The sequence below is a fragment of the Camelus bactrianus genome, chromosome 1 (assembly GCF_048773025.1).
Source record: "Camelus bactrianus isolate YW-2024 breed Bactrian camel chromosome 1, ASM4877302v1, whole genome shotgun sequence".
In the NCBI taxonomy this organism is placed as follows: Eukaryota; Metazoa; Chordata; class Mammalia; order Artiodactyla; family Camelidae; genus Camelus; species Camelus bactrianus.
Genome location: NC_133539.1, coordinates 43,982,975 through 43,997,235, shown reverse-complemented (window position 1 = coordinate 43,997,235; position 14,261 = coordinate 43,982,975). Strand labels below are relative to the sequence as shown.

General features: G+C 34.2%; 1 pseudogene; it reads right to left on the bottom strand.

The window, feature by feature from the left end:
* Positions 1-956: 956 nt before the first annotated feature.
* LOC123611710 (calmodulin-like) lies at positions 957-1,298 on the bottom strand (annotated as a pseudogene).
* Positions 1,299-14,261: the final 12,963 nt, after the last annotated feature.

Sequence of the window (14,261 nt, the reverse complement as noted above, 5' to 3'; positions counted from 1 at the left end):
TCATCCATAGGAAGCAACTCTTAATCCATCCAAGTATTATCATGAGATTATAGCAAGTTAGTCACATCTTTAGGCTTCACTTCTAATTCTAGTTCTTTTGCTGTTTCCACCACATCCACAGTCATTTCCTTCACTGAAGTGTTGAAACTCTTACAGTTATCCATAAAAATTGGAATCAACTTCTCCCAAACTCCTGTTAAGGTTTATATTTTGACCTCATCCCATGAATTACAAATGTTATTAATAGCATCAAGAATGGTGAATCTTTTCCAGAAGGTGTTCAATTTACTTTGCCCACATCCATAAGAGGAATCACTATCTATTGTAACTACAGACTTACAAATTGTACTTCTTAAATAATACAACTTGACAGTCAAAATTACTCCTTGGTCCATAGGCTGCAGAATGGATACTGTGTTAGCAGGTATGAAAACAATATAAATATTATTGCATATCTCCATCAGAGCTCTTGGGTGACCAGATGCATTGTCAACAAGCAGTCATATTTTGAAAGAAATTTTTTTATCTGAAGAGTAGTTCTCAACAGTGGGCTTAAAATGTTTAGTAAACCATGTTTGTAAACAGATATGCTGTCATCCAGGCTTTGTTGTTCCATTTATAGAGCATAGGTTGAGTAGATTTAGCATACTAATTTGGGCCAGCCCAAACAGTGTATTAATCATGGGCAAAATGGACCTGCAAGGAGTCCACTAAGTGCTTCCTTATCATTAAGGTAGGACAAGTATTTATATCAGAAAACTGATGTGTAGCTTGATCTTTAGGGGATAGGATCATCAACCAATACATGCAGATTTATTTGTGTGTGTGGACAGAAGGTACTTTTGACATTCAGTTTTGCTATATAGAAAAAGAATGAGAAAATAAACTTTTTTTGGTAAGAGGTAAGTAAAAGATTCACTTCTTCTGGGGATGGGGAAAGAGTTGAAAGTAGCTCTTCACTTTGCGGTCATCATCTGCACAAATTTTTTGTAGTCGACTTGTCCATCTCCATCAATCTCTGTTTCTCTGTTCATTTCATCTACTTCCTTATCTGTTAGTTTTTCTCCTAAGTTTGTCATGATGTGACGTCGTTTTGCAGCACTGATGTAACCACTGCCATCCTTGTCAAAGACTCAGAATGCCTCACAGATTTCTTCTTCACTGTCTGTATCTTTCATTTTTCTAGCCATCATAGTCAAAAACTCTGGGAAGTCAATGGTGCCATTGCCATCAGCATCCACTTCATTGATCATACCCTGCTATTTGGCTTCTGTTGAATTCTGACCCAGTGACCTCATGACAGTTCCAATTATTAAAGCCCTTAGGATTTTCATAAAGATTGCATATTAGCTTCAACTTAAATTTAACAGCTACATTAGCCCCCACAAAGAAAGTCTGTGTGTCCTTTGAAGCTTTGAACCTAGATGTTGACTTCTCTCTAAATAGGAAAGTTCTAGATGGCATCTTATTGCTATACAAGGCTGTTTAATCTATATTAAAAAAAGACTGTTGTTTAGTGTCACCATGTCACCTTCATTAATTACCTTAGCTAGATCTTCTGATAATTTGCTGCAGTTTCTAAGCACTTGCTGCTTCACTGTGTACTTTTACATTGTAGAGATGGCTTCTTTCCTTAAAACTCATGAACCAACCTCTGCTAGCTTCAAACTTTTCTTCTGAAGCTTCCTTACCTCTCTCACCCATCATAGAATTGAAAAAAGTTAAGGCTTTGCTCTGGATTAAGCTTTGGGTTAAGGGAACATCATGGCTGGTTTGATCTTCCATCCAGACCACTAAAATTTTCTGTGTTATCAGCAATAAGGCTATTTTGTTTTCTTATCATTTGTGTGTTCCCAGGAGTAGCACTTTAACTTCCTTTAAGAACTTTTCCTTTGCATTCCCAAATGGCTGTTTGGTCTGAGAGCTCTTGGCCTATCGAGGTTTTTCAAATGACTTTCTCACTAAGCTTAATCATTTCTAGCTTTTGCTTTAAAAGTGAGAGATGAACACTTAGGCCAGTGAAAGGTTATTAACTGACATAATTTCAGTATTGTTGTGTCTCAGGAAATAGGGAGGACTGAGGAGAGGGAGAGAGATGGGGAAACCGCAGATGAGGGAGTAGTCAGAAGACACATAACATTTATTGACAAAGTTCACCAACTTATATAAACAGGCTTCAGGGAACCCCAAAAAGGTACAAACTTCCAGTCATAAGATGCATAGGTTCTGTGGATCAAATGTACTAAGCAACTACATTAACAATACTGTACAGTATAATTGAAACTTGCTAAAATAGTAGATCTTAATAGTTCTCACAATAAACACACACAAAAATGGTAACTATGTGAGGTGATAGATGTGTTAATTAACCTTAATGTGTTAATTATTCCACATTATTATATGTGTATTTCAAATCATCACATTGTACGGCTTGAATTTACACAGTGTTGTATGTCAATTATATCTCATTAAGGTTGGGAAAAATTATGTATTTCCTATTATGAATAGTACATGTGTATTTTAAAAGAATGTGAATTCCATCAAACATTATGTCCTATGTTCTATATATATTGTTTAGTGCAATTTCATAGTGAGATTAGCATAAGAGAATATTTTTATTTTTAACCATTTGAAAGTTGTATATTTTACCTAGATTTATACAGTCCAATTATATTAATTATAATTACTTATAAAGTTAATTTTTCATATATATCACATTGCCATTTATTTTCTCATTGGCCCATCCATTTACATTTCTTTGTTTTTGTTTTCACTTTTTAGATTAATCACTTTTTATTATCTGCAATAGTAATTTTCACATTTACTGAATTTTTAAATTTTAAATAATTTATTTTTCACTTAAAATGTTTATTTTATATCTTTTTGTAGATTGCCATATTCTGTTGGCAATCGTCATCCTTTCATCTACTTTGTCCACCTTTTCTTTCTGCTTCTAAATCTCAGAGATAAGCACTTTTCTGATTTCCATCCTCACAGATTTGTTTTTACTGCTATTTAACTTCATATAAATGGAAGCTCGTAATGGTATGTACTCTTTGGAATCTGAAGTTTAAAAAATTTTCCATAACAAAACCTCATTGAGATATAACTATGTTATAATTTGTATCAATATTTCATCATTTTTATTGCTAAATATTATTCCCTTGTATGAATATACTACGGCTTATTTTTCTGTCCTCTTTAAGTTAGTATTTTTGCCACATTACAGAAACACAAAACCTACAATACTTTTAATACTATTAACCCACTTTTGCTCTTTGAGCTATTTTTATACAGTTTACTTCTATAGATATAATAAAGCTCATGTGACACAGTTATTGGTGCTCTTCATAATGTTCTTTTATATTTGCACATGTTACTCCCTCCATGAGTGATTTTAATAGCTTCTAATAGTTCCATTCTTCTCTCTCTTATAATTTCCCTTCATCCTAGGGTTTCATTCTTAAACCACTCATGTTTTCCATAGTTTTCCTTAAGAAATCATAAGCTAAGAGGAAATGATAATTGGAAAACAAAAATAATCTTTACTGCTATCAATTTTCCATAATCTTAGAATAGTGCTCTCAAATCCACTGGGTGAGGAACGTAACCAGGAACATGGCCTAAGTTAAGCTGCTTCCTCCTTCATAAACTCTTTTAGTACATAATTACCAGATGGCAAGCATTTTGTGCATTCAAGGCAAGAGAAGTGAGTAAAAGCAAAAGATAGAACCCAATCTGGGGAAGCAGACGTGATCTAAACAAGATGAATCTCATTCTATCTTTTCATGGGAATTTGAATTTTAAATGAAGTCACTCAAGAATGCAAGAAGATAAATCATCCTGATGGCAATGCCCTAGTACTAGAGATACATTAATGAGTTCCTGCTGCTAAGATTACCATTGTTGCCTTCTGTTTATCCTTCCTGTATCTGCCTGTTAGGCTCTTCCTTTTATTATTTTAGCTACCTTTATCCTTTCAAGAAATTGATTATTGTCTTCTACTTAATGAAATGGTGTCAGTTAATGTTGTTTATAACAACAATCCTATTTGATAAAGCAGGGCAGTATTCAAGCATTCTTAATTTATTGGGCTAAATACAATGTTGAACCATTCTATACTATACTTATTCCATAGAAGTTGATGCAGCTAGTCAAATTATCACTGATTCATAACATATTGGTGGTTGAGCTTTCATTTCTTTTTCCCTAGAGAAGACAGGAGCTCTTCAAATTTGACTTTCCTCATATTACAGTGATGGGATATTGTTCTCAGGAAGAAATCCCTACTATATATTATACCCTGATAGGCACATTGCATCCGGAAATTATTTGTTTCCTGAAAATTTGATATAAATTGTTCATATACTAACCAGGTAGGGAGCTTTTTGAGAAACTAGAGTGTGTGTTTGTGTGAGAAAGAGAGAAAGATTTGCATTTCATCTGGGAAATTGATTGGATTACTAAGATTTTTTATCTTCTATAATATCATTTTTTGTAATGGATATATTTCCAGGAAATCATTCTAATACCTGAGAAAAATTATCATCTACTTGAATAAAAGATAAAGGTAAATTTTTACTAATTTGCTATATGCAGGCTTTTTCATAGCAGCTGGTACAAAAATGAACAGGCTAGATAGATGTTTTCAAAGTATTACTATTTCAGTTAAAAATGATAATTTTCAGAAAGTAACTAAGAATTCTAAAAATGGAGCATATAGAGAACCTCAAGAAAAATATCCACTTGAATGTTTTTCTAAGTTAATCCTTCTTGTATTTTAATGTAATTTCAGGAATACCTGTGCTTACATATTAAGAATTAAAATATCAGCAGAAATATTGGTTAATTTTGAAAGGAAATTGTAAAAATCCTATGAAATTATCATGAGATTTTCTGAATTACCTGAATGAATGCTATATATTTAAAATATTAAAATAATAATAAATATTAAGGTTGTATTATATTTAAGATAACACGCATAATATTTATGGTATATTTTTAATTTATTTCTACTCTGAAAACTTCCCTAATGCTTACTACATTTAAAGCACATTGCCAAACAATTTATGGGTTTTAATAGTGGATGGAAAGGCGGTAAGGAACAGGAAAACATCTATTATTCATCACTTTCCATATGCCCTTGTACTCTGATGTAGAAAAACCTCTGTTTCATAGGTGAAAAACTAATCTTCCAAAGGTAAAGTAACTTTAACTTTTAAGACTTGAAAATAATAGGGCAGAGATTGGGATTAGTTCTGTTTGATTCCAATGCAGTGTTTTCTCTATAACATATAATAATTAAAAAAATAGCTAAGACCATATCTTCAAGGAACTTTAAGTCTAGTCAAGAATTCTTGTTGTTGGGCTGAGAGAGTTCACTCTCAGTAACTTTAATCTTCTCTGAAGAAGGAAGCAAAATTATCCATTCAGAAGATGTGAAGGGATGGGGACCAAGACCATGTGATGCTTGAGAGCAGTAAGGGTCATTGCTGTGGGGGATGGGAGAAGAAGCTGCCCAGGGACAAATGAAAGTATTGTCCAGCTGTGTCATTCTGGCCTTACATCCTAATAAGCCTTCCCACCCTGTGACTCAGTAGAACCTTCGACCCATTCATAGCCACTGATTTAGGAATTCCTCTCTGGATCTCCCTTAAGGATATAATTATAAATGCAGATGCATTATGAACACAGACACTTGTCAAAGAATTTTGTATCATATTTTCAAACTGGAAACAATGCAGGAGAGAAACAGTAAAATAAATTATGACATATCCACTTAATTGGAAAAAAAAAGAATTACAAAAAGCAAAAAAGTGGGGGAAGGGGGTGGGAAGGGTTAAAAAAAAAAAAAGAAATGAAAAGAAATTAATGATATCTGTCCTCAAGTGGCAGGGAGAAAGAGGGAGAGAGGAATGTTGTTTCATAGATGGAAACAAGTACATCTTTATGTTTATTACATAGAAAGGTGTCCTGAAGATTGAGAGCAGGGAGTAAACCTAAAGCGACCATAGCAACAGTGTTAGAAAATAGCCAAGTCAAGTTTTTAGGGCTATATGGAAAGGGTGATTGATATTAGAAGAGTAAATGTATGTTTTTTGTTTTTGCTTTTTAATAATATCAGGATGAGTAATTTGACCCTTTACAATTTTTGAGTCAACTAAAATTAGACTATTAATACCAAACACTTTTGGGATAAAGAGAAACACAGATCATAGGGGAGATATTGTAAAACAAAGTATAAAACATAACACAAAATCTTAAAAAATTCAAAGTATTTGATTTAATTAACACAGGATAGTTAGGAAATATACATGGTCTAAATTATGATAGCAAAGCTACCTCTGGATATTAGAATCTTTATAAAGCGTCTAGATTAATGGTCTAGATTATGGAATGATCTAAAAAGTTGTAGATTCTTATGTCATAGCAGAAGATGAAATCTATAAGAAGGGTATTAGAGAATTATTTGTGGGCTTGATATAGAATGTGAAAGAAAAGTTTAACATCAAAGTTAAAGAAGTAGAAGGGAGCCATGGAAGAAATGTTCAATACTTCTTGGGGAAATCAAGGTCCATATTATGCAAAGAAAGATATTGAGATCTTTAAGGAGAATGTAAAGAGTTCTTTAAATGTTGGAATGATGATGTAGTAGATAAAGATTTCAGTGAAGATTGAACAGTCTTTGACTTTAGGGCTAAAAGTTAAGCTAGAAAGAAAACTATTTACTGAGTATCTAATATGTATCAGTCACTCTCCCAGTTATCTTTTCATTTAATCCAAATGAAGTCCATCTTACAGATGTAGAAACTGAGGCTCAAAACAATTAAGCAACTCTACAGGGTCACACATAACTACCAGAAATGAGTTTAAAATTTCAGCCAGTATGATTTCAAAACCCTTGCTCTGTCCATTACTGCATGACACCTTTTAAATTCTCGCAGTGAAATATAGAACAATTTTGGTGTACTAGAGGTGGTACAAGGCAGATTTCATGAAAAAAGTATGCTTGGGCATTAACAGAGTTGGCAGTCTTAAAAACTTGAAGGGAAAGGGGAAGAAAAGAAAAACCTTGGGTCCATATCAGGATATAATGTAATGAATTTGGTTGTGTTGAGTTTATGATTAACTAACACTTATTGAACATATACTCTATACAAAGCACTGACCAAAGCATTTTACATGTATTATTTGTTAGTCTTTCTCTATAAAATGAGTTTTATTATTACCTCAATTTAACATTTGAGGAAATCAGCATAGTGAGATAAAGTGATGCTCAGAATATCATAGAGTGGTAAAGCAGCATTTGAACACAAGCAGCCTGACCCCAGAATGAATAGAAGCAACCACCCTATTGGCTGACACTCATGTTACAGAGATCTAAAACTTAGATTATCTGACATAGACATATTCAGTAGAGGTAACCTCTAAATAAGAAGTGTCTCTAGAAATGTCTGATCTTTGCATTTAGGGAACATTTTAGTGAATTTGCCCCAGGTTTCTAATAAGAGAGCAGAGGACAGTTCCATTTTGCCCAGACAGTCAGGGCCCTTTTCAATTAAGTGCTTTATTGTGCAACCCAATAAATTAGAAATTTGGATTTTGGCATTCTACATACATTATAGGTCATCAACACCTCCTACAAATCATGTTCTTAGTGGTGATAAATGCCATGATTTCTACTGTGCTATCAGGAAGTAATAAATAATACAAAGCCCAGATGAATTGTGATTCTGTCAAATGCACCATATGAAATAAACATTTTCAAATTTGCTTTATCCTCTTGTAATTACACCTCTGGGTAGATTAACTTGCTCTTCACTTTATCCAGCTTCCTTACATGTGTAGGATTTACAAGCAGGTAGTTTACTACCAGTAAACAAATGGCCTTTAGAAGCATGGAAATATATTTACAACTACAGTGGAAGGCAGGGGGTAGGGGAGGATAGTGACAGTCAGAAGTGTCACAAATTTCAAGGACATAGAAGTGACCACAAGACTTACCAGTCAGAGTAACAATTTGCACTATTACTAATTTTTCTTTCCTTTTTTGTATAATAACATAACTTCATTTTCCTTTAGAGTAGTGAAACATATAAATATATATCTAAGCCCCAAACACAATTCCTTTTAAGAATTAAAAGTAAAAATTGCCTCCAAATAGGTTAAGAGTTTGGAATTGTCCTTTAAAAATTATACCCTCAAGAAAACAAATTTTCATTTTGTGGGTGTTTTTCATCATTTAATGTTCCCTAAGTCCAAGTTTACATTTAGTCTTATGCTCTACTTTTAGCACTTTGTTGGTACCACATGAACTTCCTTGTTTTTAATGGAACATCTCTTAATATATCTGTAATTTATTTATTTTATGTGAAGTATAACCATATACTCTATAACAAAAATTGCCATTGCTTTAACATGAAAAATTTTGGACCTACAAGCAGGTGCCTTTACTGCAGGGATAAGAAAAATTTACCCTATGCAATAGCAATGCAATAATAGAAAATCAGAAAAAATAGCAAAACCAAAAGTATTAATGAAAGTAAAGAATAAGTCTACTCATGTAGCTATCTGCAGCTGGAAGCATATAGTAAGCAGAAATTATACTGAATGCGATAATAAAGCAAAAAGGGAAAAAATGGTGTTTCTTAATTAAAAAGTATTCAGTTTCTGTGCATATTCATAGGAGAAAGAAGGCAAACAATGGTATTGTAAGAATTGTATTAAGGAAAAGTTAGATGAAGTTATGTATGAACAAATACAGATAGATAGAAAGAGAGAGAGACATAAATAAATAGATCGATCAAGCCTCAAAATCATGAATTGCGTATATATATGGTAAGTAGCTCTTGCTCTGTGAAGGACATAACCCCCAATGAAAAATACCCTCTTTCCAAGTTCTGTTCTAATAAAACAAAAGGATTATTGTCTGAAAGGCACAGGAGGCTTTAAGTCATGCTTAGAGGTTGACTAGAGAAGGTCACTTGTAGGGCCTGTTATTTATCTTTCTAGCTGTATCCCCAGGCTTCAACAGCCGGAAGGGTGGGAAGGGGCGCACAATAGATTCATGATAACAATTTGTTATTGTAGGCTGAGTTTCTTTATAAACTCAGCACCAGCAACCAGACCATCCCAATTCTCTCCCAGCGTTTTTATTTTTAAAAGCCATTAGACATAGAACTTCCTTGACCATCGTTTTTTCCATTCAAACTTGCAATGCCTCCATATGCTCGGGTTTTGGCTGCTCTGGTCCCTGACTTTTGTTTTGTGTACTCTTTTTTGTGATCCTTTATGACTCAGCTATTTCTATTGTTCAACCTTTCCTCTTAGCAGTCATTTAACCACTTAGTGAATGATACAGAAGATTACATTGTCCATAAAATAATGCTGTCCTCTGTTCTTTGTATCATACAGAGACTCTAATAACCTTACTTTTTCTTGTTAATTCAAGTGATACCTGCTTTCCTCAAAAAAATAGTGGATGAGAGGAAGTGAGAGGGAAGCGTATCTAATGAAACTCTGAGTGATGCGCTTCTGTGCATTCTCTAATGTCAAATTTCTTTTAACCGAAAATCCCTTGCTTTGGTTCTAAGCTTATAGCCTTTACTTTTTTCTCTTAAGGTAAGCTTCTTCTCACAATCTACTCAATTCCTTATTTATTCAATAATTTTCTGTTGAGTACTTACTATATCCCACTATGTGCCAGGAAAAAGTGAGCAAATCAGAAAACCATCTCATCTCCATGCAGCTTATCTTTTAGTTTTGAAGTCAGAAAAAAATTAAATGACATACAGTATAGTAAATAGTGTAGGGCTATAGCAAGGCTGATAATGTATAACAACATTCTCAGCAACACCATGAGATGACATTTTCCAGACTTCCATTGTGGCTGGAGCCTTGCCGTTAAGTGGAGCCAAATGACTAGATTTTGATCAAAGGAATAAAAGTAGAAATCATGTGGTCTCAGCCAAAATGGTTAAAAGCAGATGTGCTTTCTTTAGGCTCTTGCTTTGTTCTGTTTATCTAATGCTGCACAACAAATCACCTCCAAATTTAATGGTATGAAACAATTTCACTATGCTCATGGAGTCTATCGATTAGAAATATGGACAAGGAATATCAAGGATGGCTTGTCTCTGCTTGTCTGTGTCTTTAGTTGGCAATTCTAGATGGCTGGAGATGATTCTACGCCTGGGACTTCATAATGTGAAGACTACTTCACTCACCTGTCTGTCATATTGGCTGTAATTTGGAAATTCATCTGAAGCTTTGTAACAAAAGACCAAAACATTATCTCTTTATGTATGCTTGGCATCTTCACAGCACAGATGCTGGAGAATCCCAAGTGAACCAGACCTAACTTTGTAAGTCACATTGTGTCACTTTTTCCATACTCATGAGCACAACCAAATTCAAAGGAAGGGAACATAGATCCACCTCTTGACTGAAAAAGGATCAATATCACTTTGCAGGAAGAGCATACAGAATGGGAGAAATTGGTGTGCATATCTTTTGAAAATAATATCTGCCCATTCTCTTTCCTTATTACTTAGGTGACTACAGATGAGAACAAAATTGGAAGGATCCCACTCTACTGACTCACATTGGTCTCTGATATGCGTGAGAGTTAAGCCACTGCAACTCTCTGGGTGTTTTGTTTTGTTTTAATTACAACAGTTGGTCTATTTGGATTTCCACAAGAGCTAAGGATACTATATAAAGGAGAGAAGGAGAAATAAAATATCAGCTACTTGCACATGTTTATATTAAAACTTAACTCACTGAGCAGATAAATTTTAAAGATCTTAAGGAAGTGAGGGAATTAGCCTTATAGTTATCAGGTAGTAGGAAAAGCAAGCACAAAGACCTCAAGTGGGAGTGTCAGGTAAACTGCAAAGACACTGTGACTGAAGCAGAAGGAGTAAAAAGGTGAGTCACAGAATATGAGATAAAGGAAGTAATAAGGCCAGATCACGTGGACTTTTATAGGTCATGCCAAATACTTTCGTTTTTACCCTAAATGAGAAGGGAAAGTCATGATTTGACTTACATTTTAATAGGGTCGCTTTCACTGTTGGTAAAGAGACTAGTAAGGGAATAGGGGCAGAATCAGAGAGACCCATTAGAGGACATTTGTAGGAATCTAGCAACAGATGATGGTGATCTAGGCTAAGGTATTGAGAATGAGATGAGAATGAGAGCAGTTTGGAGTGGTTAAATTCAGGACTTTTTTTTTTTTTTTTTTTGTACTTGCTGGGTATTTTTAATTGTAGTAAAATACACATAACATAAAATTTACCATTTTTAAGTATACAGTTTGGTAGTGTTGCATTCATACAGCTGTGCAGCCAATTTCCAGAGTTCTTTTCATGTTGCAAAATTGAAACTCTATACCCAGTAAACAACAACTTGGATATATTTTTGATGGCAGAGATGACAACATTTGTTGGAATGAGCAGGGGTGGAGGTTGAAGAAAAGAAGAAAAAGAAGAGTCTAAGATGACATAGATTTTGGTCTAAGTAACTGGAGGAATCTGGTTGTTATAAACTGAAATGTGTAAGACCTACGAAGGTACTGGTTTGGTACTGGTAAGGGGAAAGCAGAAGTTCAGGTTGAACATGTTAACTTGGAGGTTTCTATTGTACACTGAAGTGAAGATATCAAAGAGACAATTGTGTATATATCTATCTCTATATCTATATCTAAATATCTATTTAACCACATATGTATCTTGATTTCAGGAGCAAGTTCTGGGCTGAAGTTATATATTAATCATTCAGAGACATAAATAGTATTTAAAGCCATGCACCTGGATAGGTTTACCAAGAGAGGGAGTGTAAACAGAAGAAAGAAGGATGAAAACATAGCACTAGAGCATTCCAATATTTAGAGGTTTGAGAGGTAAAAATGTACCAGTGAAAGAAACTGAGAAGGCATAGAACGTGTGGTTTCCTGGAAACAAAAGGATAAAGTATGTCAAGGAGAGGTTAACTGATTGTGTATGACGCTATGGATGAGTCAGGTAAAATGGGTACTAAGAAATGACCATATGGTTTAATCATTTCAAGGTCATCAAGGAGTTGAGAAAAGCAGTTTCAGTGATGTGGTGGATTCAAAAACCTGAGTGGGCTCAAGAAAATTCAAAGGAAGAAAGTTTTGAAACAGTAAAGTATACAATACTTTCAAGAATCTGTTCTATAAAAAGAAGGAGAAAATAAATAAGGGGGTACGTGGAAGGGAAAGTGAGATCAAGGATCAGATGTGCAGAAAGTGGTATGAGTTTATAACATAGTTAATTTTATAAAATAAGACCTTGAAACATAATGTACTCATCACAACATTTTGAAATAAAAGAAGGGCAATACTGATAAACTGTTTGTATCACACAGTGGTGAGTTAATGATCTTGTGGCAAAGTTTTTAAAGGAGTTATTGAATATGTGATGAATTATGCATTTCTATATTTGCCGATCTTTTCTCTGATGACAATAACTGTCGGTAATTTGCTATATAGCAGTGCTTTAAAAAAAATTAACACAATCTGTCCCAGGGTAAAGGTGACATTTTAACAATGAATGAGAAGGTAACTGCTTTTTGAAATTGCTCCCACTGAATAATTTCTCCTCAAGGGTGAGTACGGGCCTTCCATAATTCCCATAAGACACATGCATAGGGGTTAACAGTTAACAGGTCTTTACTAACAAAAGAGAAGTATGAAACGGTAAATAGTTATAATTGCTCCATGTGACTTATATTCTATCCAAGAGTCTGGTCTTTCACATCTTGGCTCCCAGAAACCCTAAAATTCAGATAGCTCCCTTCATCCCACACATTTCCCCCAGAAAATGTTTCAGGTCTTTCCACCTCTTGGAATCCCACAGGGACAAACTTATTACAGGCCCAAAGATGGAAAAAGGTATCCCTCATCCAAATTTCAGGGTCTCTTTTCTAAGTCTGCCTAAAGAAGAAGAAACACACACACAAATACACACACACACACACACACACACACACACACACACACATTTGATTCATTTCTAGAATAAAACAAATGTCTATTTTCCTTTACCACAAAGCTATAGTCTCATTCTGTTACACTGACATGAAAACCACACAGAAAAATTCAGCACTTATACATTTGTTTCAAAATACTAATTTCTCTCAATCTCTTTATCTATAAAATAAATATTAACTTGTTGAATGATTATGTCCTATCATAAGAGAAAAATAAAGTACTATTTAAAACAGGAGTTTACTAGTAATAAATTTCAATTTCTGGCATATCTAGTACATCATTTTCCAAGTCAATGTAGAATTAGAGCATTAAGTTATAAAATGAAGTTTTTGGGTGTCTTTGTAATATAACATATTGATTAAGAGAGGGACATCAAAGTCAGTCTTACATCTGGGACCAAATTCTGGTCCCTTCAAATAGTTTTTATCTCTCTAATCATTAACTTCCTTTAATATCAGTCATTATATTACCTATTTCATGAGCTCTTTGTAAACAGAAATATCATTTTAGCATTCAGAATAGGATCTGGCACAAGGTAAGTGATGAGTAATTAGTATTTATCGTTGTTTTCAATATTGTTGATTGACCTCTAATTAGCTCATGCCTCTTAATGTTATCTTCTAAAGAGTTTCTGCTAATGGGAAAAGAAAGTGATTTTTTTCTACATGAATCTGGAGCCTAACTCAAATCTCCTCTCCTTACTTCCATTCATTCACAGTCATGCCACTTATGAAGTCTCATGTTATATCGTTTACAAATTATGTTAATTGTATCTCCTATATCATTATATATATATTCTTGCATTGATAAATGTCTTCCAACTCACTTACCAAATACACTATTTCAATTCCTCCAAATGCTTAAGTAAACACAATATTCCAGGGAGAAAAAACATCTTTATTATGTGTCCTACATCTTTCCCCCAAGGTTTTCCACACACCTTGTTTGAAAAGCAGGAACACCATTACAGAGTCACTCATATCGACACAGCATTAAAGCCTCACATCTGTCACACAATCACCTTCCTGGCCTCATATCCTGACATTTTTCATCTCCCATTTCACTTTCCAGTTGTGTCAAATTGCCTGCACATCCCTAACGTTATTCTTTTTCTTGCCTTCATGCCTTTGCTCCTGCTGTTCCTGATGAAAGCATCACGCAGTCTGAAACTGATCCTGTTCTCTAAGATGAGATGGCTGTTCTTAATTCAGGAAGCTATCTCCCCACTCTCTATGACTTTGTTAAT